The sequence below is a fragment of the Buteo buteo genome, chromosome 13 (assembly GCF_964188355.1).
Source record: "Buteo buteo chromosome 13, bButBut1.hap1.1, whole genome shotgun sequence".
NCBI lineage: Eukaryota > Metazoa > Chordata > Aves > Accipitriformes > Accipitridae > Buteo > Buteo buteo.
Genome location: NC_134183.1, coordinates 7,210,557 through 7,228,061, shown reverse-complemented (window position 1 = coordinate 7,228,061; position 17,505 = coordinate 7,210,557). Strand labels below are relative to the sequence as shown.

General features: G+C 46.1%; 2 long non-coding RNA genes across 2 annotated transcripts; one reads left to right on the top strand and one right to left on the bottom strand.

The window, feature by feature from the left end:
• Positions 1 to 9,768: 9,768 nt before the first annotated feature.
• On the top strand, positions 9,769 to 12,943 carry LOC142038720 (uncharacterized). The gene is made up of 3 exons (XR_012652682.1): positions 9,769 to 10,028; positions 11,234 to 11,351; positions 12,747 to 12,943. It is a non-coding gene; the product is annotated as an uncharacterized LOC142038720 (long non-coding RNA).
• LOC142038721 (uncharacterized) lies at positions 12,777 to 16,656 on the bottom strand. Its single transcript, XR_012652683.1, has 3 exons — positions 16,346 to 16,656; positions 16,092 to 16,247; positions 12,777 to 12,909 (listed from the first exon to the last, which is right to left on the bottom strand). It is a non-coding gene; the product is annotated as an uncharacterized LOC142038721 (long non-coding RNA).
• Positions 16,657 to 17,505: the final 849 nt, after the last annotated feature.

Here is a 17,505-nt window from a genome sequence, read left to right as displayed (position 1 = left end):
TTCATGGGAAAAAAATTATATACTAAGATAAACTGAACTGTTCTCTTTGAACTTTTTTCTTTGTTTGAATTAAATACTCTGGAAGCCAGCAAGGTAATCGTACTGCAAAATGCATCAGGTTTGCAAGCTTAGATTTATTTTTGTTAATGAGCAAGTGTTCCTTGTGATAACTTGGAGAATTATACTTTCTGAATGGTGGGAAAACACACAGTTATGTCACATCCCCCCAGTGTAAACGCACTATTCAGGAAATACAATTTAAAAAAAGAAAAATTCCTTTTCTTTGCTTCTATACTGGAGAACTTCAATTGAGGATTATAAATCCTTTTGAAATGTTCCTTCTTAATGATGTTGCTCCTACTCATGTTTCTTCTCTAGCATTTTCTGAATTGTTTTAGGTATTTGGATCTCATGTCTTAGCTTGGAAAATATGGGTTTTTCCCCTCATAGAGTAATGCTATATCTTAAAACCCTTTCTGGTTTGATGTCATGAAGTAGGTACTCTTGACATAACTATTAATGCCTCATGGTACAATTAATCATCTTGCTGCATTTCCAAGGATAATTGCTGTTTCCACTATAGTAAATCGCTCATTTCCATTGATCGGCAAGTCTCGAGTGGGCTGGAGGCCGGCTGCTCTCCGCTCCTGTCCGCACAACCCAAGCCCCAGCGCCGCAAACCCAAAGACCAGAACAGCGAGCCCAACCTCTTCCAGTGCCTTCAGACCTCTGCCTTTATTTGGTACCCGTCAGGCAATCCCCCGCTCTTCTTTTGCCATGTTGACGGTGTAACTTTTTCCCCATAAGAGTCTCAGCTAGGATGCAACATACACACAAACTGAGAGTTGGCAACCGGGCTTGATTAGGGCTGTGGGAAAAAGCTGAGCATCTTTCTGCAGAGCTTTCCACGCAGCAGCCGGCATTGTTTAGCTTTGAACCTCTCGGATTAAACTTTTCTGCAAAATGTATTTTGATAGGGATTTTTCTTGTTGCAACAAAAAGCCATGCCAGCTTCGGGAAAAGCCAACCCGTTCCAATCTGAGGAGAAAAATGTGCAAATTGCAAAACACGGCAAGTTTTTCGGGATGGAACGAGCCCAGATGGATTCTCCTGTTTCCTTTGCCAGAAGGAGGAGTGACTCAGAGCTCGTGCGTTTTATGGTGAAAGCTCGGCACCCTGCCACTGCCGCGGGCCCCAGGGACAGGACTGGGACAAGAGAGTGATGGCAGGGTTCAAAATCAGACACTTTCCAGTCACGGGAGACCCTGACACATCAAAGTTGAAGGACTTTTGTTGCTCATTAGAAACGTCTGCTTTTTTTTCCCCCAGAAATTGGCTCCTTGTTTCCTTAGTAACCCCTCTTGGTAGAAGTAAATGCACCTGAGCGTAGCTTAGCAATGGGAAATTTCTACATACGTTGCTGCATCCATTTCCACCCACTCCCAGTGTCTCCATGAGCTTCCATGTCAGCCCTGCCATTACCCGGTGTACGGGCTGATCGCTAGAGGAGTAGGTGCAGTTGGAGACTGAAAAGCCCGTTAACCAAAGTCTTAGCGAAGAACGAAAATAAACCCTCACCAGTCACTGTTGCAAATGTTGCTCCCAAGGGATGGGGAAAAAAATTGTACGCCGAGATGTATGTGCATAAGCCTGCCTACGCCTCTGTGTGGGAAGGGGTTTAATAGAGAGCCGAGAAAGAGCCTGCATGTAGGAGGAGAAAAGAGCAGATGTTAGCAGTGCCTTTTTGTTTTCCTGGATGGCATGGCAGGGAGGGAAGATGGAAAGGAAAGCTCCCCTTCTGCAAAAATAGAAGCCGCTAGCTGCAGGAGACGGGTGAGGCTTTTTCCACTTGGCCAGGTTGGACTCGGAGGAATTTGCAACAGCAGCATCCAGGAGGTGAGGACTTGGAGCTCACTGGCAGGACCGTGCATCGACCGTCCTGGAGCACCAAGCGCAGCACGAGCCTTGTTCTGAGATGTCAGGCTTGGAAATGATTTCTCGCTGTGCTTAGGGAGACTGGAGCAGGTCCCCTTTGCCCTCCCCCAGGGACTCCAGAGTTGGGGACAGCCACGGACTGCCCGACTCAGTGTTTTAAACCAATGGTTAGGGGGCATCTCCCATCAGGAACCCATTACCAGGTTTCTGAATATACCCATGGATCCAGTTCCCCTACAAAAACTTTGGTGACTTTCCAAAGAGTCATCTCTCTCCCCAAAATAGCCACGCGGGATGCAAGTACGTGTCATTCGACACGTAACGCTCAAAGCGGGAGAGGGCTGGATAAGTCACCGCATCAGATAGGCACATTATGTTGCAGGGCCATTTATTGCATTTAATACCTTGAATTTCATGCCAGGTCGTTTTCATAATCTACAATGCAAATTCCAAGAGGACAGCAGTGTCCCGTGAGCCGCCAGGCCCACAAACCCCACTTCTCCTGCAAGCAAAGAGGCTCCTTCTCGGGCGAAAGGACTTGCAGGTCAGATACAAAGTGCAAAATTAAGTCAGAACAGGAGCGAGCTGTGCCAGCGTGGAGCACCGGACTGGAAGTTAGGAGGGCCAAACAACACCCGGACTTGCCACAAATATACTCCGTTACTTAGTTTGCACTGTAGTAGCTTTTAGAAGCCCTGAAGTTAACCCTCGGCACTGCACTGCACAGAAAATCCCTGCTCGGAAGATTTTTGACTCTAAATATTTGAGGGAGTTTGTTTCTCTGTGCCTCGAACTCAGAGAAAGGCCAGGGCTGCATAAATACTGCAGGAGTGCCTCGACTCTACATGCAGAAGCCGTTTGGGTGTCAAACTAATTGCCCTAGCCATGTTTTTATATATACACTTTTGTTAACTGGCAAAGGCTTAGCAGGCTGCTCACCCCATCGTTCAGCGCAGCAGCTTTGCAAGGCAGAGATACAGGGGCCCTTTAAAACTTGCATGAATGAGGCTCTCATAAATTCCACATTTGAGAAACTCTGGCTGTATCCTTTGGTCATAAAAAGAAATTAAAACTGCATATAACATTCAGTACCCTGTAATCCCACTGCACAGCCTTGCGCCCGCATAAATCAGAGCCTCTCATGAATATTGCACTGTACCTGCAGCTGCCTGACCCACATGTTTAAAAAAAGATAAATAAAAGGAAAACAAAGTGACAGTCACGTAAAGGCTTCACAAACAGCACCTGCTTTCTGAAAGCCTGAAAGGTCACCAGAAGCAACCTGAGAAGTACACAGATTTCAGGGACCTGATCAAAGCCTTGAAAGGAGGTGAAAGCTTTTTTTTTTTTTTCCCCTTCCTCTCTTGCAACAGCGAAGAAAGCCCTGTAATACATGGCAATCCTCTGGCCGGAGTTTTGTGGTCACGGAGAGGGACAAACTGCAGAACACCCTGAGGAGCAAGGAAGAAAAGCTATTTTATAAGCCTGGGAGGGGGAACAAGACCCAAGCTTCAACACTAAAGTCCTTTTCCACCAGAAATAACTCACAGAAGTTTAGGATTTCAAGTTTTGTCTGGTTAAAAATAAGAATCTGCTCCATTTTTTTTAATCCCTAAATTTTAAAGATTAGCAGTCTAGCTTCTTGTCTAGCTCCAAAACAGAGACCAGGGATAGCTACTATTAGCAACTTCCACAAAGACCTAGAAAACACATCATGGGGCAGAGGTGGTGGATTTTGTTGCAGCATCTTTAGTAATGGGTGACAAAAAATTCAGCCGAGACACCCCCCCTCTGTCCCGTCCACCTTCCCCGTTTTGTTTGCTGCCCAGCAGGTCTCAATCCCAGAGTTTGTGCACGGGAGCAGCACAAAGGCAGGTGAGAGACAGTGAAAAGCACAGCATAAATCCACCTTCTCTGGATGGATCAGAGACCACAGACCAAGATTGTCACTCTGGCTGTTTACTTGCTTTGCAACCTTTGCCAGGTTAGTTTGCTTCTGCCTCAGTTTCCCCATTTGTGAATAGTAAAGCTTCAGCTACTTCAAACTCCTTGGTGCTCACCAAGCGTCCTAGAAGACACCTGAGCTTTGACCTGTACAATTTTACGTGGTGGTTTGTACAGACTTGCTGCGTGCTACCTTCCCAGCAAATAGTGGCTTTTCTTCTTTAATAATAGGAACCCCCTTTCAGCTCCTCACTGCTACTCACACCGCAGCTTCTTCAACATCGACCAGAAGCACAACGCAGCGTCGTGCTCCCCCATCGCTGTATTGCAAAATCCTGCATCTTAAAACATTAAGCAAAGGCTTGTATTGTAGCCAATGAATACTGTTAAAAGGGTATTGAATGCTTTTTCCATTGCCATTAATTGAGTGAAGAGAAAACAGACTCCGCTGCTGTCATATCACATCAAAATAATTAGCTCAACTATAAATAGCTCAGCTTACTCACTTTTTTCTTTTCCTCTTTTTTTAAGGTCAAGACTGCAGCCAAAAGGAGTAGCAGCACATCCCAGAAGAGCATCCCTCTCTTCTGCCTGGATTCGGACAAAACAGCGAGATGAGGAAGGGCATCTGTAATTAATGATCCCAAGGCCACACGGTTACATCATAATTAGAGAAATAATTAGTCCCATTTAGGTAAGAAGAGGGGGAAAAGAGTGTTAGCAAGCCCACATCTATGCAAATTTATGTTAGCTTAATTAATGAGCATTTTCAAACCAGTTTTAGCTAAACTGCCTTTGTTTTCATTGGACAATGCTTCTGTATCAAGTTAGCTTATTCTCTAATCACTTCAAGTGGAGCTTCTACATGAGTGAAATGAGTAGAACAAGCTGTGACACCAAGGTGTTTTCTTCACCTTAATTAAGGGGTTTCAAACCGCAGGCGGTGGGAGCCCTGCCCTTGCATGTGCTGCAGCTGATACTCGTCCCCTCTGTCGTTATTAGAAGTTATATCCCGAATATCCAGGTACCTCCGGATGGCACCGTATCAAGACACTGTAAAGAGCAATAAGAATAAGCAGTTGTAGCAACGCTGAGCACAGTGCAGGCTCTTGTAGTTTGCTCCTGGACTTATAAAATAGACACGGCTGTAAGAAAGCTATTTATGGCTTGACCCAAACGGCAGCCACGCTGTGTTCCCACACCTTTCCTGCTGTATTAGCTTTGCCATCATTTCAGAATTGTCACTGTGTTACAGCAATTAACATCGTCAGTAGCCAACAGATCAAATCCACGCTAGATGCATATAGTTTATAGTTGCATTTATTAGAAGAGGTCCCTGAAGTTTCTGTAAGGGTGCTCTAACAGAGCTGTTTGTGTGAGGTTATTGTTATCCCCTGGGAAGCCTTGATGCTTATGGCTGCACTTAGGTATTAAACTCCTTTTGAGTGATGTTTATTTTGTGCAACACACTGTCTCAGTTCCAGTCTGAGGCTTCCACAACGGCGTATTTAGATTCATCTCTAGCCACTGTATGAAACCTGAAATATTCCTTTTCTTCCTTCCTAACTTCCCAACTCTTTGCAACATCATAAATCACAGAAGCCTCCCCGTGCTCGCTCAGGGCCTTGCTGCAGCAGCGTGCGAGGGGGAACTGAAGTCTCTCTCCACTGTTCAAAGCAAAGGAAGATTTCCTGCAATCATTGAGTTTTCACAGGAGCCAGAGGGAGTTAAATACCCAGCTTGAAAAATATATTTGTGCTCAGGCATGTCTGGCAGGTCTTCAAGTGGATCCTGACCTACTCACAGATATTTTTCCCTGCCGTCTCACATGCAACTGTATTTTCCAGATACACTTATCTACCTGCCATATGCAATGATGTATAACCCTGAAGAAAGCAAAGTAGGTGATTACCTTTCCCCAGTCAAGTGCAGCGGAAAGGTCAGGTTTAATATGAAGCTGAGGGGTGATGAAATGACACAGAGAATGCACAAAACTCGAGCATAGCCACGCTGAAAGGCAAGCGTGTCTGCTCATCCGAGTGGGACACCCAGCAGCGCAAACGCACCGTTCACCTCCACAGAGGCTCCTTATCGCTCCCTGGTCTTAGGTTTGGGACACGGCTCCGCTTCCACGCAAGACAGGTTTGGAGGAAGATCCTGTGAATTAAGCGGGTGAATCATTTTTCACCTGCGTGGTCTTCAGCCCCCCCGGGAGCCCCCTCCCGCCAGCATCCCTGCTGCGCCGGGCTCTGCGCAGAACCACTGACATCCAGCGGCCGCCCGGCTGCCTCGCTTTTCTCCCCAAGGAGGGGACCTGGGGTCCACTTGCTTTGTCCCAGTTTTTTTTACAAGGGAAAAGCTCTTTTTTCCTCTATCCCACCCTTCCAACGGCTGGGGAGCTGCCACACGTGGTATCTGTAGTCCTACGGTTACTGATTTTAATTGTGGTAGTGTCTTCGTCTGAGCATTGCTGGCTGCTTACAAAAGAGGCAGATTGTTCACGTAAACTGAAATAAATACACAATGCAGCAACTCCCTGCATTCGGAGGAACACCGTGGCAGTCCCTTTCCATGCCCTAAATGCAATGGGCTATTTCACAGCTTCTGTATCTAACGTAGATTCTGCTATGCAAATTTTTTTCTCCAAGTCCCCCCCTAAAGCCTGCAGCAGATTTCAAGGACAAATTCTGACCGCTCGCTAGGGCTCAAAGCCCCAGATCCAAAGCACTTGCGTTAAAGAGTCAGGATCAGCCACAGAAGATAGAAGCGCCTTTTAAAATAATTTCACAGTTGAAAACTAGCGCCTGCTTTTACTCTCGTGCCTCATTTTTGAGATCAGGATTCAAAGTGCCTTTCCAAACTCAGGTCCAGGCAGACCTGCTTGGATGGATAAATGCCTTGAAGGTTACAGGTAAGACATCAAACTTGGAAGCGGTTATTCCTAAAGTTAAGAAAGGAAAGTTTCTGAAGCTGTCTATGATAGGTCTCTAAGAAATAATGGAGAATTGTTTCTTTTAAATACAAAGAACAATTCAGTCATAGTATGACTCATGATGGAGACATTGTGAAAGTTATCAGATGAAAGTCTGCATGCTAAATCTTTTTAATATTGAAGAGAAATGTAACAATTCACTGTCCGTGCTAAAGCCTGGGCTTCCTGGAAGCGTACCCTGCCTCGCTTCTGCTGCTCCGCGTTCCCCATATCTGCCTCTGTCTTTTAAATGAGTGCCATGAATCACAGTCCAATAATAATTTTTTAAAGAATTACTTCTTTCCTAGGAAGTCAGATCAATCCCAGTTAAAAGTGAACTCTGTGAACGTGCCAAATATTTAGACAATAAATCTAAACCCCTTTAGCTACAGACATTGGGCGTGATCCAGATACCAGCACTCCCATCATCTCCCGCGGGCCCACGGTGTGCAGCTTATCGGGGGAGTTTTTAAGGAAAAAGAAAAATTACATGTAGAACCAAAAACATATTCCAAAAAACCCACTAACAGCTAATCCTGGCCAGCTAGAAAATCAACATATGATCTAAACCAGTCACCTAGACCTTCCCGATTGAAAGTGTGCTTTCTAGCAGGACCCCTTTAAGCACTCCCCCCTTCATCTGGAACGTAGCACCGCTAACCAAAGAGCTGGTTTCAAACCTCTTTAAGACCCATATGAAGAGTCTATGCCCTGCAGCAAGTTTGGCAGTCAGCACTTTAAAAAATAAACTCAGCTACAGAATGATGATTTGCATAGTGCATGGTGACTAAAATTAGCCTGCCTCGACTCCATCTCGAGAGGAAGTCTGACTTGCCGCTGCAGTTTCAGGTTTCTTGGCTTCAAGAGAAATTCATAGCATCTGAGGAACACAGACGTGTCTTCTGTGCAGTCCTGCTCCTCTTGGCTGGCACTATTCTCCAACCCGAGGCGATGCCTACGTCTCAAAGCTGTCCTACGGCACCAGCAAAAGCCTCATTCTTACCAACATGGGAAACCAGAGTATGCTGAAATCTGTGAAAGCCCCGTTTTCAGTAGGAAAATGCTTAGAAGATGATTTATTAAGGAGAGAACATGTTGCAGGTCACAAGATGGTCTGTCCTGGGTGTAGGAAGGATAAAACCTCTCCAAGAGTTAATCGCGACGTGAGACAGAGGTTTCTTAAAGCAGAGGTGTGCAGAAAGGCACTCTGCAGAAGACATACACGATGTAAAGTTGGTTCAGGATTGGTAGCTTAACCTTCACTAGCTATTGGATTAACGTGAGATGATACCCCAGATTCTCAGTCATAGCCCCACATCATCCTTGCGTAACAGCTCGTGTTCCTCTGTCATAATTTAATATTGTGATTTGGCTGGCCAAACAGCTCACACGTTTACTCTGTCTCATTTAATTCTGCAGATGAACGGATGTCCATTGGAGGTCACGCTAGTCCACCATGGATGTGTCTGACGAATTTAAATTATTCAAAAAGTCAGTCATCAGCTAAGTGCTAGGCTGGTTTTTTTTTATTTCAGCTTGAGATATGCCTATAGCTTCTCTCCCTGAGATGTATAAATAATTCATTTAGTTATGTAGTAGGATCACTCCGGACCTGTGCTGCAGAGTGGTGCTTGCACAGATCCCCGTCTCACCTACCGCACGAACGCAGCTCAGCTCAACCGTATTTCATCCGTCCTCCACAGCTGATGTTTGGGGTCAGGGCCTGGGCCCTTGGACCACGTTTCTCAGGGTTTTGGTTCCTCTAGCCCTGTGAGGTTCCAGATACCTTTGAACCTGAGCTACCAGAGGTTCATAGCTTAATGCTTGTACTAAATTTGTGTAAAAAAAACTTGCTCTAATGATGATCCAGTTAAGTATCTGGGTTTATATTTTATATGAATGTAAGCCAGCATCTAATTTCATTTTCTGCTGTGTTGTAGAATTGAAAGGTAATGATTCACTCTTAAAAAAATACATTTAAAATTATTTAGTTACTACTTTGACTACAATATATATCTTATGGAAGGAGCCCAGAGTAAAAGCTCACTGATGTGCAGAGTCCTGGCTGGTTGCAATTAGGAACAGAACAGCCCCATGACATGAAATCTGATGATACATTGAACTTCTGACCTATAGGAGAAATCTGATCATCACAATCCAGCTTCTTCTTCATTTCAGCTCTGTTCAGGAAAACAAAAGTCTTCATTCAACATTCAATTTTCTCCACCCTTCACCACTGGAATTTTTATATGATCTGAATTAAATATGCCAGACTTTGAAGGTAAAAGTTGTAAGTGGCTAAGCAAAATCCATGGTGTCTTTCTGTTTCTTTAGCTATTGTCATTAAGCCTTGTACTGACCTGATGAGGCCCTCCAGGAAAATGAGGTGCTACTGCATCCAACTTCACTGTGGTTTAAGCAGAATAAAATACTGATTCTAGTATTACTGGATTTTTTTTTCTTCTGGACTGGAGGCAACCATTGCTTTTTGCCAACCTTAGCCACATTCTCTGTTCCTAAGTTTGAGAATTAATCTTGAAGTCCTTATTCAGGACTCCTAATATTCAAGGCAAAGTTTGAGCAAGGCACAGACTACGCACAGTTTAATTACTATGCAGCAGTGGTGAGTTGGGGCAGAAGTACCCAATAACCTGCAGCGTCAAGGCCATGGAGCTGACACCTCTGCAGTGTTGTGTGAAGATAATTAGGTCTTAAAAGACATGCCACCATGCTGGATAGAGTCCAGTGCAGCAGTCCTTCTTATCTGAGTTTCTGCTCAATTTTATGCACATACACTCTTCGCTCATCAACGGCCAACCTCCATGGGAGCCAAGAGTGCGTAAGAGGGCGACAGCTTTCCCCACCCACGCTTCTGATAAGCTAAAAACAGATTGAAGGTCTAAGTCAATTACACTTAAGCATGTGATAAAATTCTTTGCTAAACTGGGGCCTAAGTCAGTGTGATCTTAGGGTGGAACTCAAATAATTGCTCTTGGAGGAGGAAGAACGGGCACAAGAACGGAGCCAAAGGTTCTCCTGGGGTGACGGGCCGGGGTGAGTGGCAAAAGCCCAAGCAAATGGGAAAACAGCGTGATCCGAGAGAAGGAAGGATTGTATGACTGGCTCCGTGGCTACGGCTTGGGAGGAGGAATTTCCTCGTGGGAACGTTGCCAGGAGGGTGAGGAAATTGCTTGCTTTTCTAAGCAGAAGCAACTAATAAAGGAGGGCTGAGAACAAAGGTTCTCGCCTATGTTGTAGGCAGTGTCACTGAGACATAGTACTAGCGGCGCTTTGAGTTGTGTTGTCTAAAATAGCATGCTTGCTTTAGACTTTAGAAAGTAGGGTAAAGTAATAGAGTTCATCTCTTGTAAGCATCTGCGATGGCCATTCAGGAGGTCTATGGCAATGGCTTGTGTAGTCGAGACTAAAAATAGCAGGTCTAAGATATCAGCCCCCGATTTCATCTTAAGTTCTGGAGACCAAGTGTTAGCAACGTCCCTGGAGCTTCTCATCACACCAAGCTGCTTCTGCTTGGCTGCCCGCTCCCTCTTTCCGCACGCACGCTGGGGCGTTTGAGCCACCTCTCAGTTCCTTTTCTAAAACACGCTAAAACTTTTTCATTGTGAAATAAGGGAGAGTTTCTGCCCCTCTGAAAGAATTTGTGGGAAAGGCGTGGAAGGACTAGAAAACATGATCAGCACTTACATGTTTCAGGCTTTTGTCCCTTTTGGAAAATAAGTAAATAGCAATCTGGATAGAGGGGACTCTAGCTTCCCTGGAGAGCACTTTAATACATCAGGAACTAAACACTGGAACTAGAGCTGTGTGTGCAAGAGCCCAGCTTCACCACACACAAAGACACATTAGATAGAGCCAAAAAATCTGTGAAAGACAGAACCAACCAACCTCCCCCAAATGACCCGCTCCCCGCAAGGGGGTTTTGGGCCCTGTGCTGGCCGAAAAGAGGCTTGGAGCTGTGCAGAAAAGCTCTTTCTGGAGATATTCCCACTACATAGAGGGAAAGAAGACTTTGTGCCTGAAGGATCTCCAGGATTACATCTCCATATCGTAGGCGCCATCTACAACTGGTTAGGACCTAAAAATGGTAACTGCTTCTGCTCAGAAGAGACAGCAGCCTCTTTTCTCCTCTTATACCAGAAAAAAATGTTTTGAACCGACTCTTCTAGATAAATAGCACTTAGAAGTAAGTGTAGTGCTCATGATGAGTCTAGTGTAGGGGTTTGCAGTCACTTTTCATGCCAAGGATCACAAATTAATTAAGAAAATCTTGTCGCTTAGAAACTCTTCTATTCACAGTTGCATCAAATCACTGTAGCAGTAACTTACATGGAAAAATAACATTAGGGATATTTTTATTTTTAGCTGTCTTAATGAAATATAGCAGATGGAAATAAAGAGGAGAAGCCCGTCCTATGTGACTAGCCATCTGTCTGGGGATCAGCAACAAGTATTTCACGGATCACAGCTAGAAAATTACTGGGTAATTAATGTCAGTCTTCAAGCTACCTTACAATTCTTCCCTCTCATTATTCTACTCTGTAGAGTGGCTTTCAAATGCCACTCATAACTTCCCCGGCCATGAGAGACATGCTCATAGCACCACCCTTAGCTTTAGAGTACTAAACCTCGGGCTGAGCACCATCGGTTCCCTGCAATCCCTCCCTCCCGCACAGATTTGCAAAGCTGTTAGCAATCACGTAGCCATCCACTCACCAGGAGCTCAACTACCAAGATCCTGAGGGCTATTCCAGTTGCTCTAATTTTGCCTTAAAGACATCCATATCCCTCCCTCGGTCTGTAGCACACCAAGCACTGGGACCACTGGGACCTGTACTAGGCATGTCATGGAAACCAGGTTACTAACTTGAACACGGAGTAAAGAGCTATTATCCAAAACTAATTTTTTGTGTTGGGTTTATTACTGGCATGTAGTTTTTTCAAGTTTGCTAACTAGCTAGCCTGGAATCTCGCTCTTCAAAACCGTTCCAATTACTTCTACGCACTGTTCAGTTGGAGGAAGCCCGTCTTGTTTAATGACATCCTAAACAGACACGCAATCCTGAATGCTCCTAAAGGTCATGCAGCTTTTGGAGATGAGATGCTTATTCAATGCTGTCATCGTTATACCCTCTCAGCGCTCACACATGCTGCATTACGGCTGCAGTTTGTTCTCCCTTTCCTTTTTGGGAAAATCAATGCCTTGTCACAAGAAAGTTTTTTATATTTCACCATCATGGAGTATTGCTTATTCTTCTCCAGTAACAGGATATTGTTATCAGGCTGTTTTAACTTTGTTTATTACCTCCATTCTGCCAGCTCCTACAATTCACTTGATACTGTTTTGGTTATTTTTATGCTTTGATTTAAGAACAGCGTGCTCCAAGACTGCACTTTTAAGAAATGCCCCGAGGAGCAGAGCCAAGGGAATCATCAGCTTATTTACTGGGCTGTACAGAGCCCTACACGGTGCCTTAGGAAATACCTCTCTTCCTGCAAATCCACAGCTAGCTGGTAAAACTCTATGGCATAAACATAATTAATCTTCACAAAACCCTAGACACGCAATATCTGAACCTGACGTAGCAGGTGGAAATTGCGTTATTCCTCATAGAAGGTAAGTGGCCCCACTGACAGAGCTTAAATCTAGGAAATCCTGTTTGTAGACCTATGTTTTTGGCTATGTCTTCTATTACTTTTGTGCCTCTTTTTTTCCCTTCTGAGTGGCTAAGCAATCTCGGTTTGCTGACAAATACCAAATATTTGCAAACATGTTTCAGTCAATCCTTTACAAGCTTGCAGGTACATTTACAAGTCGTGGAAGCGTCCCCTCGACTCTGCGGCGATAACTTCGCTCTCTCATCCCTCTTTCTTCCAGCCCATCTTAGGTCAGCCGAAGGTGCCAGTGGCGGCTCTGCTTGGCAGCTGGTCCGTCTCAGCATCGCACCCGCCGAAGGCGTCGGAGCTGGGGCGGGATCGGGATGCCAATTAGAGGCAGGCCATCAATCAGCCCCTCCCTTCCAGCATTCCTCTGAAAACACCTGTAAGGAAATTATTAAAATGCATCCCCGCTGATTCCCGCCTCCCAGCTTCGTCTACCGAGCTGTAAATTAGAGGGGCAGATGTGTGAGTTAGGTGTGGGCTGCTTTTTTCAGATGGGCCACCGCGCCGGCTCCGTGGCTGGTCGGGTGGCTGCTGTGCCGTCCGGCGGCTGGTCGGGTGGCCACGCTCAACCTCGCGTGGTCTGGGCGAGGGGAACGTGTGTGAGCGAGCGGTGTTTTGATTTGGTGGAGTTTGTCTGCCTAAAAAATGGGGATTGTGCAGCTTACCCACTTGGTAAAGAAATTGTGAAGAACATCTAATTAACTCTCTTGCTAGAGAACTGCAAAGTGAGAGCTTACGAGACGTAAAATGCTGTTTGCCTTTTAATGAAGAAAGGATGAAGAGATGATCTTAAAAACAAACATATATGCAGTGTCATGTGCCTTCTGCATATCCTTTGCCGTAGCCCGGTTTCTGTTTTGGTTGCATGTGCTCATCTGGGCACGCACACACCAGCTGGAGGGGAAGGGATCGAGCATCTTCTGCTTTTTGCTTCCTGGAGGCTGGACAGACATAAAAGCGAGGGTGCAGAGATGCTTGCTGCCCAGAGAAGAGCGATCCCTACTTTACTCCTTCACTGCACCATTGGCTGTACTTTGAGAATATGTACAGCCAGAAGACTGATTTCCCTGATATTTTATACCCAAATTAAGCAGGGCGGCTCCAGATCTGTCCCTCCTTTCCTCTCCTTCTAGAATTTCAAGCAGCTAGAAGGTTGCACAGAGACCAAGATGCGGAGAATTTCTTCAGAAGCTTTACCTGAGCCAAATCCCCCACGGGTTAACTGAAAAGTAGTTTTGGAAGAGCTGTTAGTTCTTCTGGTTCAAGCCCAGGAACAAGGCTGAGCTTTTGCACTGCAGGCAGCACCCCAATTGCCCAGAAGGCTCCGACGGCGAGGCCGGTGCTGCCGGCAGGTCGCAGCAAGGCAGAGCTCAGCACGGGCTCCAAAACCTGCCCAAGTGCTGGGGGGTGGGTAACCCACCCAGCCGCACTGTGGCTGCTGGCTGCAGCGACTGGTTCGAAGCTAGTTTGGGGTTTGGGGCACACAGTGGGGTCCCTGCGGTGCGCACGTCCCCCACTTTGCCTCCCAAGGACCACAAGGATCCTTTGCCAGGTCTTACGTTCCCTTCTTTTTTCCACCCGTCTCAGCCTGCTGTTGACAGTACTCGTAGCAGCAGTCAGGCGGTACAGAGCTCATTTCAAAATCCGCCTCTGCTTTCACGGCCAAATTAACCTCCCAGCTATCCAGGAACCAGTAACAAAACCTCATGGCTTCATGGGCTCGATGGTCTGTTAATGACGCACAACATAATCACCCTCCCTCTCTACGCTGCCATCCCACACAAAGAAATCCAAGCATTTTATGGTGTATTTAACCTGGAGCTCTACCTCCCTATAGGGATAGGGCAGGGATTTTTCAAATGAGACCACTGGGAATTTGTTGCTCATTTCCAATTGTGTTTCATGGGATTTGGCGAATAACTCGCAGCCGCTTTTAAAAACTCACAGAACGGCAATGGAGATAATTTGCAGGTTATCCACAGAGGCAGACTGCTCGAGGTTCATTACAATACCAGTTAGTTGTTATTTATCTCATTCACCGTCCCATTGTAGTTACTCATTTGCCCTGGAAAGCCAAAGAGTTGGACACATGAGTTGGCTGGACAAGGTTCTTCTTTCAGCTGTCATTCTCCTTTTAGAAATAATACCTGGAAATATCTTTTTCTACAGAGTCTTAAGCCACCAGCCAGAGCAAACAACTGCTTATTACAGGAGCTCAGATCCAAAGTTTACCACCATTCATGGGGAGTTGGATCCAAGATTTTGGTTTGGCTGATGATAATAGAGAGGCGAGCAAAGCCGAGTAAACCCAGAGCTGAACTCGTCCCGGTGTCCGTGGCCAGGCACTGGTCTGCTTCCAGCTTATCTTCACAACAGCTTATGGTCTGAGCTGCAAAATCAATTCTGAAGCAGCAGAACAGAAGCATTTGGGTAAAAAAGCATTGCTGTTACTAACAGTAAATACATATATGAAGTAAGACCTGCTGTGGTAAAGAAAACTGCACCTGAGCAGTGATATTTCGGGCAGTGAGCTGCACCCCCAGGATTTGCACCCTGGGTTTGCCGGGTAGCTGCCATCCCACCGAGGCAGCTAGCGCCCGTCCCAGGCTTTTCTGAAAGCTGCAAGTGTTTCCTGGGCCGTAATCCAGCCCAAAAGGCTTCGGTCACTGGTTTAGGTGACATACAGCACAGGTGCTCAGGGCGCTGGAGAGAGGCAAGAGAAATGCGGCCGGCGCGTGTAGTGCTATTTGATCCAAGGAATCACAGCTGACCCACTGCAAGCCCCGACAGGCATCGCTGCTGCTGTCTGTAAAAGGGCAGGGAAAGGCGTTCTGCAGGGGAGAAGATTACCCGGCGCATCGGCTGGATGCTACTCCAGTGACATAGCAGCCAACCTCCATCGCAAACCAAATTCTCTCCCTGATCCCTCGTTTCACTGCACAGATACAAATACGAACTGGCCTTTGCGGCTGAAGGAAAAGGGCAACTGGGTTTCTTTTCTCCGTCAACCCCGTCCTGACCATTCAGATGTTGTGAGTTAGAAATCCCCAGTATTTTTGAAGCCTGAAGGCTACTGAAGTGCAACCTGTTCCCTGCCATTGACCTTTTAATGTTAATGTTTGAGGACTGTTTTCATTACAGTAATGGTAAGAAACTAGAAAAGAAAAAACCCCAAACCCCAGATTTTCTTTTAGTCACACAAGGGCAGGAGGCAGATTTAGAACAAAATGACTGTAAGCCTTCACAGAGATAAAATTACATTGCAGAAAACTCCATCCTACTCTTCAGCACTTAAATTTTCTTTTCCAGTAAAATGTGCCTACTGAGCTGGGGTGTTTCCCAAATGAAAGCAAGTTTCTGAGCCGTGTTTTCGGATGCCATTCCAATGGGCACGCGCCTGAATGCTCTGCTGAACCTCTCTCTCCCTAAGTACCTCTCAGCTAAATACCTGGTAGCTGCTGGAGCTTATAGCATGGAGAATCTTTATGGGACAGATCCTTCATAACCCACTTCAAAATCAAAACATAAGCAAGCCGGTTCCTGCTGGTATTGGCTTTACCTGCCCTTGCCAAAACATCATCTTCAGTTTCCAAATTTGGTGCTGTCTTTCTCAGGACCAGGATGATAATGAAGCTCATGAGGATCGGTGAGTCTGGGTTCTCATCCCTCTTCCTCAGTACTCGGGAATCTTACTCCGTGGTCTTTTAGCCATACCCTAAAATAAGAGAGTAACACATGAAAAAGGCAATAAAAGCAATATCCTTATCCAAATGCCCTGTACCTAGCGAAGCACGAGGGCTGCCGTGTACACACCACTATGCCAGCTATCGGGGGGTTTGGTTGCTGTTTCTCTGGAGCTGGGTGCTACAGCGGGTCCCCTCGGTCACCCTCGCCATCCTGGGTGACAGGCTCATGCAGCAGCACCCGCTTTCTTTCAGGACATGTGCGTTTTGATTTTACTCATGCATCAAAAATAGCCAACTTGCTTTATTTTCACATCCGCTTCAGTAGCGGGGAGGTCAGGTGTGCTTTGTGTCCGTCTCAAAGTGTTGGAGACCAGCCCGAGTCTGGAAGGTGTTATGAATGTTCTGTGCAATGGAAAAAGTCTGCGGGGTGAGAGGAGGAGGGACCAAGCCAGGAGAAACTCATTGCTGCCTCCAGCCTGAGCTCAGGCAAGGTGCGTCGTGAACATAACTCTTACCGAATGCTTTTCACGTCCCTTTTTTTTTTTTTTTTTTCCCAGCCCAGGAGCAAAAGTTGAAGTTGTTTCCAATCTAGAAGAGCAACATGAAGTCAGTGCTCTCTGCAGCACAGCTCCAGGTTGTCTCACCTGCCTGTTTGAACCTGGTTTTCTTACCCAGTTTTTATATTCAGAGATACAGGGACATTCTAACTGGTAATCCTCATAGAGTCCCTTGCCCAGGGTGCCTGGTGAACCTCCTCATGCTAGCCGAATACACACAGAAAGACTTTACCACTGCCACCTGAATTAATGGGTGGGAAGACACAGTGCGTGCATTAAATCATACTTAGCAGTCCAAAGGATTAATTGCCCTGTTCACGTAAAGGCTAGTGGAGAAAAAGAAGCTTTCAAAGGGCTTAAGTTTGGGTCCCATCACTTCCCTGTGCACCTGGCCCTCCCACACCGTCTGGTTTGATGTACGTCTCTCACGCAGGGACTCTGTGTGCTCAGAGCCCTCCGCTTCCACCCGCTCTCTGCAGCGTGCGTGTGTAAGTGCTATACATCACCAGCCTGCGCTTCCCAACAAATTAGCAGAAATACCACGGTATTACATTTGCTGTGATCTGCCTGTCAGTCAAGGAGATTCCCATGGTCCTTTCTGATACTCATCCCAGGATCGCAGCCATCCGCTGTTTGCTACTAAAACTTGAGTCTCTGTCCACGAAGACTGAGGGAAGCATCCAGCTCGTAACGTCTCGCAGAGAAACCCGGGGCTTGGTCCCCCCCTGCC